Consider the following 16045-nt stretch of genomic DNA (forward strand, 5'->3'; position numbering starts at 1 on the left):
ATCCATTCATTCAGCAACCATTTTCTAGTCTTACTATACTCAAATCTCTCACTAGGCTGTGCTGGAGAAGGCAGACAATTCAATCTTATAGTCTAGGGAGAAAGTTAGGCTGAACCTAAAGAATCATAAATCAAGGCATAGTGGAATAAGAAGCATGATGGTGGGCTGATCCAAGGCCCAGAGGAAGGGGACATCCCCTCAGACTTTAGGGTAATGGGGGCAGCCTTCCTGGAGGTGGTGGCACCTGGAGACTGCTCTCAAGACACATGTGCTGAAGGCACATGGACAAAGACTGACAGGCCTGCTGGTGAGAGCCTTTTATAGGGCAAGCCCTGGACCAGCTCACATTCACCTTCCTGCTGGGCAGGCAGGGCCTGGGTACCTGGCAAAGTGAAGGTAGTGCCTCTCCATGAGCTCACAAGGAAGGGTCCAGCTGCTTAGAGCTGATGAAATATTTTCACACACTTTCTCTCATGTGCACTTCACTATTGCCCTGCATGGAGAAGATGAGCTGGGATCATAACTCCTACTAGGCAGATATGAAAACTGCAGCTCAGAGAGGGGAAGGGTGTTCTTGAAGTTACCAGGCGTTATGGCAGAGCTGGGATGAAGCCCGTGACCCTGATTCCAAGTCAGGTTGGCACTTGTCCTTTCAGAGCAGACCACCACCACCTCTGAGCAAATGACAGACACATCAGACACAGAGGAACCCATGGAAACAATGATTTGGAGTCACAACCTGGCATGGTTGGGTGGGAAGAGGGTTAGGAAGATAAAGGGTTAAAGGGTGGAGAGAAAAGGGTTGGATAAAGGGTTGGCTGGGCAGCCTCATAGAGGAGGCCGAAAGATGCCTATGGAACAATCAGGCTGAGAAATGAGGATAACACAGAAAAAAAAATCACGTTCTGGAACTTCTGTGTGTCCCACATGAAAGAAAGAGCACTGGAATAGGAGTCAGGGGACATGGATTCCAGAGCTGGCTCACTTTGGGAGAACTTGAATTTCCAGTGCTCAGTGTCCCCATCTATTCAATGATGGAGTTGAACTAGGCGATCTCTAATGGGCTCACCCAGCACCAATGTTCCAAAGTCTCTTGACCCTGGATACCTGGGGAGGCCACGACTTGTCACAACACTGGGGCAGATGGAGGAGACAGAGTGAGAACTAGCCAGTGTTCACAGAGATAGTGAGGAAAGCACAGGCAAAGACAGCCCAGTGCCCTCACAGATGATGGGTCATCTCAGGGACTAAGGCAGCAGTCCCCAACTTTCTTGGCACCAGGGACTGGTTTCATAAAAGACAATCTTGCCACAGACAAGTTGCAGGGTGGGGGGAGTAGGTGGTGCTCAGACAGTGATATGAGCCATGGGGAGCTGTCAATACAGATGCCATTGCTTCCCTCAATCACCTGCTACTCACTATGCAGCCCAGTTCTTAAGTTTCATGGAAGACAATTTTTCCACAAATGTAGGGATAGGAGGGTTTCTGCAGCACAGCTCCTAACAGGCTGTGGGTACCAGGCTGTGGCCTGAGGATTGGGACTGCAGAAGTAAGGAATACAGAGTGTTCAAAGAGAGTCTTATATTGGGGCCCTGGGGAGGACAGAATACTGGCCCCCCAGATTTCTATATCCTAATCCTCAGAATCTGCGAATATGATATCTTACATGGCAAAGAGGACTTGCAGATGTGATTACATTAAGGCTTTTAACACGTGGAGATCACCTGGATTGTCTAGGTGGGCCCAATGTAATCACAAGGGTCCTTATACAAGGGAGGCAGTCACAGAAAGAAGATAGCACAAGAGGAGCAGAGGTCAAAGAGGAGAGAAGATGCTATTCTGCTGCCTTTGAAGACAGAGGGAGAGGGCCCGAGCCAAGGAATGGGGCAACCTTTAGAGGCTGGAAAGGGCAGGGAGATGAATTTTCCCCCGAGCCTTCAGCCTTGGTATTCTTTGATTTTAGGACTTCTGACTCCCAGAACTGTAAGATAATAAATTTATGTTGTTTTAGCCACCGAGATTGTGGAATTTGTTATAGCAGTAACTGGAAACTACTATAGGAGGCCAATGGACTACCCAAGACAGGGAGCCACCAAGTCGCTCCACACCGGGAAGAACCCACCCCATGTGCTCTCCCACCATCCTCTCACTTTGGAGGACCCCTACAGTCAGACTCTCTGACTCAGGCTGTTTTCTTCCACTTCAGATTTTCCAAACAACATTATATAGCCCAGGCAGGGCTTTTCAAGTTATCAGCTCACTTAATCTACTTAAGAAGGTTCTATCCCCACTTTACAAATGAGGAAACAGGTGCAAACATGAGTACACACAGTAGAGAAGCTGAGGTTACCAATTCACAAGTGGCAGAGCTGGGATTCTAAGCCAGGCAGTGGATCCAGAATCCGCACAAGAGATGATACGCAGTTTGATGGCTTCCACAGACCCCATGGACACCAGCTGTGCTGCAGGGGAATGTAAGAAGCGCTGCGCTATGTGGACACCGTGATGGCACAGAGCTCATCACTACTAATGGAAGGACAGACAATATGCGAGTTAGGAGAAAGCCATCTCTACTACTTACGAGCTGTGTGAACTCAAGCAGTTTCTTTAACTGTTGCTTGGGACAAAAATAATACCTATGTTTCGAAGAGTAAAGATTAAATGAACCAAAGTACATAACAAATGCTCAATAAACATTAGCTATCATTGTTATTATCTCCTGAGGCAGCCTATTCAACTTTCCAAGAACTCAAACTGCTAAAAAGTTACACTAAAGCTTGCCTCCCTGTGGCTTTCTTTTTTCTTCCTTTCTTTCTTTTTTTTTTTTAAGAGACAAAGTCTCACTTTGTTGCCCTTGGTAGAGTGCTGTGGCATTAGAGCTCACAGCAACCTCCAGCTCCCGGGCTTAGGCGATTCTCTTGCCTCATCCTCCGGAGAAGCTGGGACTACAGGCGCCCACCATAACGCCCGGCTATTTTGTTGTTGTCGTCGTTGTTGTTGCAGTTTGACTGGGGCCAGGTTTGAACCTACCACCCTCAGTATATAAATATAAGGCTGGCACCCTGTTCACTGAGCAACACAGGTGTCACCCAAGAAATTACACTACAGCTTGCCTCCCTGTGGCTTTCAAGGATGCTAATGGGGATCTAGCAGGTGCTTCTATCAGGCTCCTTCCCTCCCCTACCCCTAGCTCTGTGCAGGTGGAAGACAGCAGCCAGGACCCAAGTCAGTTGTCTCTAAGCCCATAGCCCCGGACCTTCCGTGGTGACAGGGTGGGGGGAACACTGGGGCAGTGTTTACCTGCCCTCTCATCTTTCTGGGCCTGTCCTCTGAAGCTCCATGTAGCAAATACTGAGAGGGATCCAGCCCCTAGCCTGAGGACATGGACTGAGTCTGCCATATTTCTAGAGAAAAGTCCAAGAGGGCTCATCCAGATGGTTAAAGAGAACAGAAATTCTTCACCTACCAACAGGTTAGCATGTCCATAAAACATGAGATACCATGTTTAATAAATTAAACCATCTGTAGAGTATGAACCCATTTGTAAGAAATAAACTGCATATGCGTATGCTATACATTTTTTTATGCACAGAAAATGTTCTGTACAGGCGCATACCAAACCGTCAACTCTAATGACATCTGCAGAATGGGTTCAGAGTGGGCTGAAAAGATGTGGTCACAGTTGCTGTACATACTTCTGTACCATTTGCTTTTATTTTATAATGAGCACATGTTACTTTGTGATTAAAACGGAATTATTTTTAAAGGGGGGAATGATGAGAGTCTAAACCAAACTTCAGAGTGGAGAAGCCAAGAGTACGTAGCTTCCTGAGGGCAGCTTAGATGCCATCTCCTCCACAAAAAATGCCCCAAGCCCCACAAAAGAGAAGCAATTGTTCCCTCTTCCATGCCCTCAAAGGCACTTGACTTCTCCCATGGTCCCCGTATTTCTCTGTACTTTGCTCAGTTGTTTTGTTTTGCTTTGCCTTGTACATGCACCCAGGTTTGCTTCCCCCAACAGACTATGGGTTTGCTGGGCACAGGGACTCTACAGCCCTCAAGATCTCACCTAAGCTAAAGTCTGACACAGAGCAGGAGCTCGGTTTTGACGAAGAGAGAAGTGAATGAATGATAAATGGCAGCAGCTCTGCAAGTTGCTCTTGTGCTATCATTTGACACCTTCTCTCCTCCAGACAATGATAAGGCAGTAGAAATCTCTGACCAGGAGAACAGGCTAATGAAACCCCTATTTTAGGAAGATGGATCACAGCAAGGTGGGCTGGGAAGCTGGAGGCCCAGAGACCTGCTCAAAGGCTATTTGGAAGGGTCAGCTTCTGGGCTGCCACAAGCATAAAAATCTATGAGTGCATTACCAGGAGGGCCATCCAGCTTTGTTTATTTTTATCCTACAAAATACAAGGTCAGAAACAACTAGAGTACTTTCCACTGAAATTATTTTTTTTAATTGACACTGCACTTTACACAAATATTAATTCATTTTATTCAACAAATAGTTCTTGGGAACACTGTGCTAACCTGAAAGCAAATCACATTTTTCTTCGATGTGCATTTTAATTATACAGATGCATGAATTTCATTTTGGCTTTAAAATCATCAGACCGCTGGCATCTCTGCACCTTTGAGTATCCTTCCTAACAGTAAGATTCCAAAATTCTAGGTCTCCAGGAATCTAAGATTCTATAATTGTGAGTCTATTTAACAATGTTAAAACAAATACTTTAAATCTCAATAGGATTCAGCCCTAATCGGTCTGGAATGCAAATAGCTCTGTATCTCTAGGGATAGTTCCAATCTTGGATATTGCATTTTCACACTGAAGCCCAGTTAGTGGCTCTGTCTGGGCTGTGGTGCCCTGAAGCAGGCTACTGCTGTTGCAGAGGGCCCCCACCATTTAGTCTGGACAGAGTGTGGTGTCACGGCAGTGGGGTGAAATGCTGTGTGGTTGCACATGCTCACGGCCTTCCCCACTGAATGGTTTACACCATGAGCTGATGATTAGGGAAAGTCATGCCAAGCAAGCAGAAAGCCTGAGTAGAGTCCTGGAGTGAGGGGCAGCCAAGGCCAGCTGGAGGGCTGGCAGGCGACCCTTGCTGGCTCAACAGCGGAGTTTCTGTTGGGCAGAAATGAGCTAAGAGGAGGCAAAAAGGATAGGGCAATAAACTAGAGCAGGTTCAAAAACTTGAATGCCCACAGGTGCCAGCAGGTAAGGTGAGTGTGTGAAGCTGGCCAGGTGGACTCTGGAGCAAATAGGAGACCAATGGTTCATCCAAAGGGGCAACCACTCCTCAACTCTTCCCAAACATGGCCACATGGGCATGTAGACCCAAGGTTGCGAGTCTTCCAGTTTTTCCAGCAAAGCTAGACATTTTACTCTGTATGTTAAATCTCCCGATTTTTAAGGCACTTTTAAATTTGACTTTTGATAGTTTAGAAAGTCATAAGGTTCCAAAAATTTTTAATGTAAACAGTATTCAGTAAAAAGTGCTCTTCCCACTCCCTCTGCCTAAACATGGTTAAGTTTCTGAGTAGTCTCTCAGTGTCTTTAACTTGGACAAAGGCAAATATGCATTCACATTGTCCATTTTATACAGAAAAGGTAGCATACTGTGCACACTATTTTTTGAGACAGAGTCTCACTGTCACCCGACCTAGAGTTCTATGGTGTCAGCCTGGCTCACAGCAACCTCAAACTCCTAGGTTCAAGTGATCCTCCTGCCTCAGCCTCCTGAGTAGCTAGGACTTCACAATGTGGGGCTAATTTTTCTATTTTTAGTAGAGACAGGGTCTCATTCTTGCTCAGGCTAGTCTTGAACTCCAGAGCTAAAGGGATCCTCCTACCTTGGCCTCCCAGAGTGCTAGGATTACAAGTATGAGCCACCATACCAGGCCTACACACACTATTCCTTACCTTTTTAAGGAATAATGTTTCTCAAAGACCCTTCCCTATAAGGACATGAAGAGCTTCCCCATTCTGTTCTGCAGGTGCTCGGAGCTGCTTTGTACACAGAAGCTGCCCTTCATTTAACATGTCCCCTGCTGATGGACGTTTGGTTTGCTTTCCTCTCATCTTTAAAATGTTAGATCTAATTTTTTTAAGTTTTAAAACACAAAACAACCTTTGGGCTGGACTATTGAGGGCACATGCCAGGCTGAGGGATGTGTTGTGTGTGCCTGGGCCCATGAGTTCTCCGAACAGATGCCCACCTGGGCTCTGCACACACCTCGGCTGCCAGGCTGACAGCGGGGAAGGAAATCACTCCAACTGAACAGCTTTAAGTAATACTGTCTGGAGTGTCAGACAGTATTGCCCTTGAGGTAGTAAAATCCCCAACCATACCCTGATGTGGAACTGAGCCTGGGCTGGGTGCAGTCAGATCACCCAGGGTCTCTGGCTTCCCCCGACTCTGAGAGTTGGGCTGACTAAGAGGTTGAACCCATTTGTCCACTCATTCATTTATACATTTAAAAGGCATTTCTAAGGCAATATCTATCTTCTGCCAGGAATGCCTTTCCCCCAATCCTCCCAAAGAGCCTCATTGTTTAGATCTCAGATCAAATGCCACTTTTTCAGAGAGGTGCTACCTCACCCCTACTTGGCCTGACTCATCACCTCCCATGAATACCGGTCTCTCTACTCTCGCCCCTGGTTTTCTTCAGAATACATGCCAGTGTGAAATTACACCGCACATTTATTCTGTGATTACTGTAAACTGTTTGGCTCTCCCCAGCATGTCAGCCTAGTGAGGGGAGGGACTATCCATTAAGGCACCATCATACTCTCAGCCTGGCCCAGTGCAAGAGCCCAGTAAACTCTAATTATTAATAGCATCCCCCCTTTCCAATGCACAGAACAACTTCTGATGCCCCCGCGTCTTCCACAGGATTCCTGGGAAAGCTCCCTGGCTGCGTACTCGGTCATGAGATTTTATGCTCTGTTCTACCTCTTACTGTAATTTTTCGCAGCGCCTATTGGCAGCCTGGATACATAAGGCATTTCTCATATTTTTGCTTTCATTATTCATTATGATTTCACTCTGAGGGATTCGCTTACATTTGATGAGCCTCAAAAAGGCTCATAAAAGAATGGGTCCAAGGAGGCACTCCCCACAGACAGGTAAATGAGCAGCCATTCAAAGCTGCCTGGCACCCAGCCAGAGGTGGCACAGCAGAAGGCAGAGCTCATCTGAGGTAGAAGCTCCTGTAACTCAGCCCCTAAAGCCCCATCATCACTCAGCCCAAGGGAGGGTCTCCCCCCATGCAGCCCTTGAGAATGGCCCAGGGTCTGGAGTCCAGGAAGCCTCAGTTTGAAAGCAACACTGCACATAAGTTTTGAGTGTTTTCCAAAATCCCCAGCCACATAGCAGATGTCACTGCTCCTAATGATGAATACTGGGACTCTAAACACATGGAAAGAAACCCCCACTATGCCCAGCCCTCCACGCCCATGTTCCCTCAGCCAGATATGCTGACCGGGTCTCCAAGACAGAACCACCTTCTGTGGATTTCTGTGGGATGAGGCACAGAAATCTCTCCCTTCTGAGAGACGGCATCCCTGCACAGAGGTTGTATCTGGGCAATTTTCTCTTTGTCTTATACTCCCAGGCAGAGGTAGAGGACTCTGGTACATAGTCCAGAAACAAACAGAGTAGTAACTACCATCTATTGAGTGTTTACCATGCTCTGAGCACTGTGCCCAGCTCCCTACACGGACCACTCATGAAATCCTCCCAGAAGCCTGTAAGAGCTCCAGTGCTCACCCCATTTTACAGATGGGGAGTCTGGCCCAGAGGTTAGCAACTTGACCAGGGTCACCCAGCTAGAACGTGGTGAAGCTCAGGCAGTCTGGCTTCCTTGCGGACATCCTCAGTTGCATGCTTAATGAAATGCCTTCCTGAAATTTGAACTGAGATTTTTCAGTCCATCCAGTCATATAACGTCAGCAGGCTGTGGAGGCCAGGGCCACTGGGGAGACCCAGCTCCAGCTATAACTCACTGGATGTGGCCTGAAGGAAGTCACCTCCCCTCTCTGGGCCTGGATGTCCCTGGCTGTGAAGTGAGAGGTTAGACTCCATGATCCTGCCACTGTGCCTGGGATGGTCAGGATGCTTGCTCTGAGGAAGACAGGGACGTGCCAATGCTGGATCCTAAACCCTTTGGACCTCCTTCTCCTATAGCTGCCCACATACATTCAGGTGCCCCCTTGGCAGTTCTCAAACGCTTCCTCCCGCTGTCACATTTTATACATGAAATAGTCAAGGAAGGCAGGTAGGGTCAAAATGGCCATGCCTATTTCATAGGAAAAGAGGCTCAGAGATGATCAATTCGCCCAAAGATAGGACCAGTTAGCTGAGAAGTCCAGAATCAAAGCTGCTCCTCTGACTCCTGTCTAGTACTCTTTCCCCAGCCCTCACTATGGCTCAGATTTAAAAGGTAGAAGAAGGTGGACTTGCTTGGGCTACCAAGTTTGGGGTATTAAAGCTCCAAACATTGAACCAGGAAGGTGCCAAGTCAGAGCTGGTAGACTCAGGGACTTGGCAGCCATTCTGTCTGTTTGTGTGGATGGCTCTGTTGCTAAAAGGGGACAGTACTCAGAGGAACCTCTCACCCCAGAGCCTGGACCTCCTACCCAGCTAGTGTTTCTCAAACTCACTGGACCACAAGAGGCCTCTCTCTGTCTCCCTCTGACATGCCAACCTGCTGATTCAGAGATGGTCCTCAGGGAAAGTGACCAGTAAGACTACAGACCAGCCCTGTTCCTTTGTTCTCTCAGACAAAAGGGTAAGACTACCAGGTCCTTCACCAGCAGAGAGGTGAGCAGATGCTGGGAGCCCAGCACCCCACCTGCAATCCTCTTTGGCAGGTAAGCAGAGTGGCTGCTCCATCAGCAGACCTATGGCCCAGAACACACCTGCAGATAGTCCCAATCAGGACAGGCCCAAACTGCTGACAGTGCAGTAACAGGATGGTCATGTCACCAACTGGCAAAGAGTGAGCAGTTTCTGAACTGTGGCCCAGGCTCGGAAAGCAAGGGTTTAAGTTAATATTTAATGCAGCATATGAACAATGGCGAGAAATTGACTCCTCTAATGATACCTTCTCTGGGAATCCCAGAGTGTAAAGCTGAGATGGAACAGCATGGAGGCCACCTGTCTTCCTGTCCCCAGGCTGACATAGCCCCCTAGCCTCCAAGTAGTCCTAGGTAGGGCTTACCATCCAACTGAGCGCCTACTGTGCTGTGAGCTTTATGGGGAGGGGAGAAGAAAAAAAGAGGGGCTGGAAGACTGTCCCATGAAGAGCTCAGAACTTGTCAGCACAGCCACTAACACAGGTGGAGTTAAATGAATGCCATGAGGTGATAAGGAGGCCCAGCCTCACAGCTCTTGGGGATATTCCTTCATGGTGTTCTAACAGTTCTCAGTGGAGTTGTAACTTCCTGAGAGTGTGTTTTTAAAATGGGGAGGAGGACCTTTTATATGACTGAGGGGCTGGATGGCTTACAGCAGAACAGTCCCACACAGCAAAGAAATTTTGTTCATCCTGTACTATTCTCAAGTCCTAACAAACGTTCGTGTAGGTGAGAAATCTGTTTATAATTATTTTAATCTAGAACTGAACTTCATTTACATATAAATGTGAACTTGCAATTTCCATGGTCCTAATATACCCTGAATTTTTGAGAAATGCACCTACCGTGTAAATTGAGCCAAGCTTGCACTTTGTTTTATTTGGAACTTTGCCAAGAATTCCTCATCTATTTGTAAAATCACACTCGTGGTATGAGTCATGATTAGTCCCAAGTCCACACCCCTGCATAAGTCTGTGTTCAGGGCTGCTGCATTCTTGGTGATTCTATGCATGGGAAAAGCCCTGGGCTACTTCGCTATGTTTTGTAGTTTAAACATACAGAGTGTTCACATATCAAAGTTTATGTTATTTAATCATAAATAATTTTGCATTCATTTCTCATTTGCCTTATAGTCAAGGCATTGTTTTGACTTTATTTGAAGTTAGATGTGAAAATAGACTACATTTTTACTAACTCACTTTCAGGATAGTAAAGGGGCTCTGTAAATATTTGTTATCCCAAGGGAATGCTGGGTAAGACTGGATGGGGAACCCCACTGTGATGCACCCCATCATAGCACCCCAATTCCCCCCAAAAGTGGAAGAAGCTCAGGGATCCTCCACCAGTCTTCACATACAAGCATCTGATACAAATGTGTGTGTCTGTGCATCTGTGTGTCTGTCCTTTATATTTTTTCACAAAAATGAGATCATACCTATATTATTCTACAACTTATTTTTTACTTAGCAATATATCTTAGACACTTATTCATGTCAGTACAGTACAGTTCTACTTAACTCTTTTTAATGGTTGCATAGTATTTTATTATGTTAAAATTTATTTAACTAGCTTCTATTGATGGATGTAGCATTGATTTTGTTTACCATTATAAATAATTCTGTAATTATTATACACATAGATATCACTGTGCATCTATGAGAATATATTTGTAAGATTAAATTCCTAACCAGAGAGGCACCTGTGGCTCAATGAGTAGGGCGCCAACCCCATATACCAAGGGTGGCGGGTTTGAACCCGGCCCTGGCCAAACTACAACCAAAAAATAGCTGGGTATTGCGGTGGGCGCCTGTAGTCCCAGCTACTTGGGAGGCTAAGGCAAGAGAATCACCCAAGCCCAAGAATTTGAGGTTACTGTGAGCTGTGATCCCACAGCACTGTACTGAGGGCGACAAAGTGAGACTCTGTCTCAAAAAAAAAAAAAAAAAAAAGAAGAAGAAGACAAATTCCTAAGAGTGCAGAAAAGTTCTGAATCAAAAAGGTAGATATGTGCATTTAAAATTTTGATAGATATTGCTAAATTTCCCTCCAAAAGAGATTTCACCAACTTATACTCTTATAATGGTATTTAAAAACATTTTTCATACCCTCTCCAACACCAAACTTTAATCTTTGATAAGATAATGCTGTTTTCAAAGTGTCTCATGATTATTTTAATTTGAAGTTTTAAAACTATGAGTTGGACATCTGCATTTTTCCCAGTGGATTGTCTATATCTTTTGCCTATTTTTTCTACTGATTTTTTTATTCACTTTTAAACACTCTTTATATATTAAGGAAATTAGCTTTTTGTCATCTTTGTTCCAAGTTTTTTCTTTGTCTTCTGAAAGTTTTTATATACATACCGAAAATTTACACTTTTACAGTTATTTTTTGTTTGTTTGTTTTCTGTGTTTGGAATATATTTTAAACAGCCTTTCCCATTCTGAGATTATAAAAAATTCCATTGTGCTTTTTTCTAGTTTTGTTATGATTTCACTTTCTGCCTTTAAATTTTTGTTTAATCTGTAACTTATTTTAATATAAAGAGTGAGGTAGGGATACAGCTGGCCCAATTATCCCCATACCATAAACAGAATGAATAATTCATCTGCTCTCTACTGATACAAAATGCTGTATTTATGAATGTCCACATATATTGGGGTATATTTCTCACCTCCCTATGCTGCTCCATTTGTCTGTTTACTTTGGTTTCAGTAATAAAAAGTTTCAGTTATTACAGCCTCATCAGATGCATTTAGATATGCCAAGACTTTTACTTAGATTTCTATTTTAGAATTTTTCTAACTATCCTTGTGCATAATTTTGACAAATTCTGAAAGAAATTCTATTGTTACTTTGATTGGGATGGTCTTGAAATAATATAATAGATTACTTAGGGGGAATTGACATCTTTATGATATTCAGTGTTCCCCTCTAAAAACAAACTACATCTCTCCATTTATTCTTATGTTCCTTAGGGGAGTTTTAAAGTTAAGTTTAAGGCTGGGCATGATGGCTCACACCCTATAATCCTAGCACTCTGGGAACCCGAGGCCAGTGGATTGCCTGAGCTCATAGGTTAGAGACCAGCCTGAGCAAGAGCAAGACCCCATCTCTAAAAATAACCAGGCATTGTGGTGGGTGCCTGTAGTCCCATCTACTCAGGAGGCTGAGTCAAGGGAATCACTTTAGCCCAGGAGTCTGAAGTTGTTGTGAGCTATGACCTGACAGCACTCTACTGAGGGGTGACAAAGTGAGACTCTGTCTCAAAAAAAAAAAAAAAAATTAAGTTTATTCCTAGGCATGTATATATATATATGTCTGTGTTTATTTTTTGTTAATAGGCTCTTTTTTCTATTATGTTTTCTAGCTAACTATTGTTTACATACAAAAAGCTTAATAACGATTATATCGATAATTAGAATACTTCTCATGTTTCAAAATTAAGCATGATTCTGATTTTGGCCTGAGATATTATAAGTTTTTTTCTCCATAACATAAAAGTGCAGGATGAAGCAGCAAGTGCTAAAGTAGAAGCTGCAGCAAGTTATCAAGAAGATGTAGTTAAGATCATTGATGAAAGTGGTTACATTAAACCTCAAATTTTCAATGTGGATGAAACTGCCTTACACTGGAGAAGATGCCATCTTGAACTTTTATAACTAGAGAGTAAAAGTCAATGACTGCCTTCAAAATTTCAAAGGACAGTCTGACTTTCTTGTTAGGGGTAATGTAGCTGGTGCTCTATAAACAGAATAACAAAGCCTGGATGACATATATCTGTTTACAGCATGGTTTACTGAATTTTAATTTTTTTTTAAACAGAGTCTCACTCTGTTGTCTTAGCTAGAGTGCAATGATGTTATTATACCTCACCACAACCTCAATCTCTTAAGCGCAAGTGATTTTCCTGCCTCAACCTCCCAAGTAGCTGGGACTAAAAGCACATGCCGCTATGCCTAGCTAGTTTTTCTATTTTTTGTAAAGACAGGGTCTCACTCTTGCTCAGACTGGTTTTAAACTCCTGGCCTCAAATAATCCTTTTGGCTTGGCCTCCCAAAGTGCCAGGATAACAGGCATGAGCTACTGTGCTTAGCCAGTATACTGAATATTTTAAGCCTACTTTTGAGAACTACTGCTCAGAAAAAAGATTCCTTTTAAAATATGACTGCCCGTGGGCTGGATATGGCGGTCACACCTGAAACCCTAGTACTCTGAGAAGCCAAGGCAGGTGAATCCCTTGAGCTCAGGAGTTAGAGACTAGCCTGAACAAGAGCGAGACCCCATCTCTACTAAAAATAGAAAAATTAGCCAGGAACCAATGGCCGCACCTATAGTCACAGCTACTCAAGAGGCTGAGGCAAGAGGATTGCTTGAGCTCAAGAGTTTGAGGTTGTAGTGAGCTATGGCACCATGGCACTTTGTCTTATAAACAAGAACAACAACAACAAATAATGACTGTTTATTTTACCTGGTCACCAAAGAGCTCTGATGAATATATACAAGAGGGTTAATGTTGTTTTCATGCCTGCCAGCATAACAATCACATCTCAGGCTCCACTTATAATTCTAGTTCTTTTGCTATTTCCATCAAATTTGCAGTTCCTTGAACCCCTCAAAGTCATCCAAGAATGTTGGAGTCAACTTCCTCCAAACTCCTGTTGATGTGGATGTGTTTACCTCTTCCCATGAATCATAAGTATTCTTAGTAGCATCCAGAATGGTGAATCCTTTCAAGAATGTTTCAATTTACTTTGCCCAAATGAATCAAAGTAATCACTATCTATGGCAACTAGAGCAACCTGGATAATGAACATAACTTTTATACATGCTAGGAAACCAAAAATTGTGTGTGACTCATTTTATTGCAGTATTTGCTTTATTGTGGTGGCCTGGAACCAAACCCATTATGTTTCCGAGGTATGCCTGGAATGTCTTCTCGGTGATCTGCCTACGCCCAAATTTCCCATAAACCCCAACAACAAAACCTCCCCTCTGCAGAACAGTCTCCTCTAGGATCTCATTTGATCCTCACCAGGACCCTGAGAGACCAGGACCATTTTATATATGGAAAAGCGAGGCTCAGAGACACGTCCAAGGTCCAGAGAGCAAGTCAGTGACAGCACTGGAGGAGCCCAGGTAAGCTGTGCAATGGAGTGGCCTGCAGCACACGCAACAGTTGCAGTTGTTCAACTGCAACTCAGCTGCTCACCAGCCAAGATCTCAGGCTACTTAACCGCCCAGGGTTTCTCTGAGGGTAAAACAAATTCACTTAGCATAGTGCACTAAATAAAGTGCCACTTAATATTATTAGCTAATCCAGATTTATTTCCACTCTACCAACCCCATGTTCCAAATTATTTGTGGTTCCTTGAACAAAAGTAAGGACCCAGGATCTAGGAGACAGAAGCCAGCTCTTATTCTCCTTTTACCTCTTATGTTGGGCAAGCCCCTCTCTGAGACTTGGTTTCTGTATCTATAAAATGAGGGTATCCTCAAAGGTATTGTCACAGATTCCTGTGACACCAGGGGAGAGGACCTCATGGTACATCTGTGACAATGGTAAAAGTTACTCTGACTGAGGCTCCCTGGCCTCCTGACCTATGGCCAGCCAATACCTCCCTACCTCAGGCTCATCTGCCCCCTAGGCTCTTGCCCCATCTTAGACAAGGGACCAAGTCACTCTTGTCACTTGTCTGGCCCTCATGTGGTGCCTAGGTTGCAAACAGAGCCCTTCCTGCTCCTGCTGAGCCCTGGCACTGATCTGAAAGCCCAGTTCTTAGAGCTGCCCTTCCCTGCCTTGGAGCTTGTCTAGCTGAGTCTAACCCAGCTTCCCTAATGCAACAGCAGTCACCTGCCCCTTGTTTCTATCACTACTTCCTGGGTGCCCCCTACCTACCCATAGGGACATCCTACGACCTAAGACTCGATCCAAGGCTCTGGTCCATGTGCAGCCCACCAGCCCCTACTATGTACTTGCCCAATACCCAGGAGGGTTTCCTGCGTTCCAGGTTGGACAACTTCCCACACCAGTAGCTTGTTCTGTCCATATGAAGAGATTCCACATTATCCTAGTGTGGCTGGGGTGTGGGGTCTGCCCATCTGTCCCCCCCCCCCCCGCCAATTCAACTGGCCCTTCTGCAGCAACAAGGCCCAGGATGACCAGCCACCAAGAGAGAAATAATACCTATATTTATTATGTGCATACTGTATGCTATCCTAGAGCCTAAGCACTTTATATGAATGAACTATTGTTTTTTTGGGGACAGAGTCTCACTTTGTCAACCTTGGTAGAGTGCATGGCATCACAGGCCACAGCAACCTCAAACTCTTGGGCTTAAGCGATTCTCTTGCCTTAGCCTCCCAAGTAGCTGGGACTACAGGAGCCCACCACAACACCCAGCTATTTTTTAGAGACAGGGTCTCACTCTTGCTCAGGGTGGTTTTGAACTCTTGAACTCAGGCAATCCAACCACCCCGGCCTCCTAAGTACTGGGATTACAGGCGTGAGCCACCATGCCCACCATGCCCACCATGCTGAATGAACCTTTTAATGGGGTAGGTGCTAACACTTGTCTCACTTTATAGAATTCTTATGTGACTCACCCAAGATTGCACAGCTAGGAAACAGCAAGATCAAACCCCACAGTGTGTCTTCAGGGCCCATGCTCTCAGTCTGACCTCTTTACAAGAGGCTAGCCCTGGGTCTTCCAGAAGGACAGCTGCTTTGCATTCATCCAGAGCCTTCCAGCCTAAGCCTCCTGCCCTTCTTGACTCAGACTCTACCTAAAAACTTGAAATGCCAACAGCCATCTGCAGGCTGCAAGGAATCCCACTTGTTCTAGAAGCTGGCATCCTCCAACCCTGGCTTTTTCATGAAGGGGATAAATTCTAGGCTTCTGAACATTCAGCCCCACCGAAAGAGACCCCCCTAAAGGACCTTCTCTGCTCTCACCCTGTGCACAGTCCATTTGGTATTTGTTCTCCATGGCTTTATTGGAACAATATACAGCCACATCTAATCACAGTCACAAGCCTGGCCCAGCACCTGACCTTGTTCCTGAACTCCATAACCTCATTAATACAAAACAGGCCAGTCACACCCCAAAGCACCAAGAGGCTGTTATCACCTCACACATATTCTCTCTCTCTCTCTCTCTCTCTCTCTCTCTCTCTCTC

At 45.0% G+C, this 16045-nt stretch overlaps 1 protein-coding gene across 9 annotated transcripts in view; it reads right to left on the reverse strand.

Moving 5' to 3' along the window:
* The window catches only part of PAX5 (paired box 5), a 184256-nt gene that overhangs the window by 64509 nt on the left and 103702 nt on the right, over positions 1 to 16045 (reverse strand). The window lies entirely within an intron of this gene.

This window comes from Otolemur garnettii, unplaced genomic scaffold (genome assembly GCF_000181295.1).
Source record: "Otolemur garnettii isolate 467f Iridium unplaced genomic scaffold, OtoGar3 scaffold00014, whole genome shotgun sequence".
NCBI lineage: Eukaryota > Metazoa > Chordata > Mammalia > Primates > Galagidae > Otolemur > Otolemur garnettii.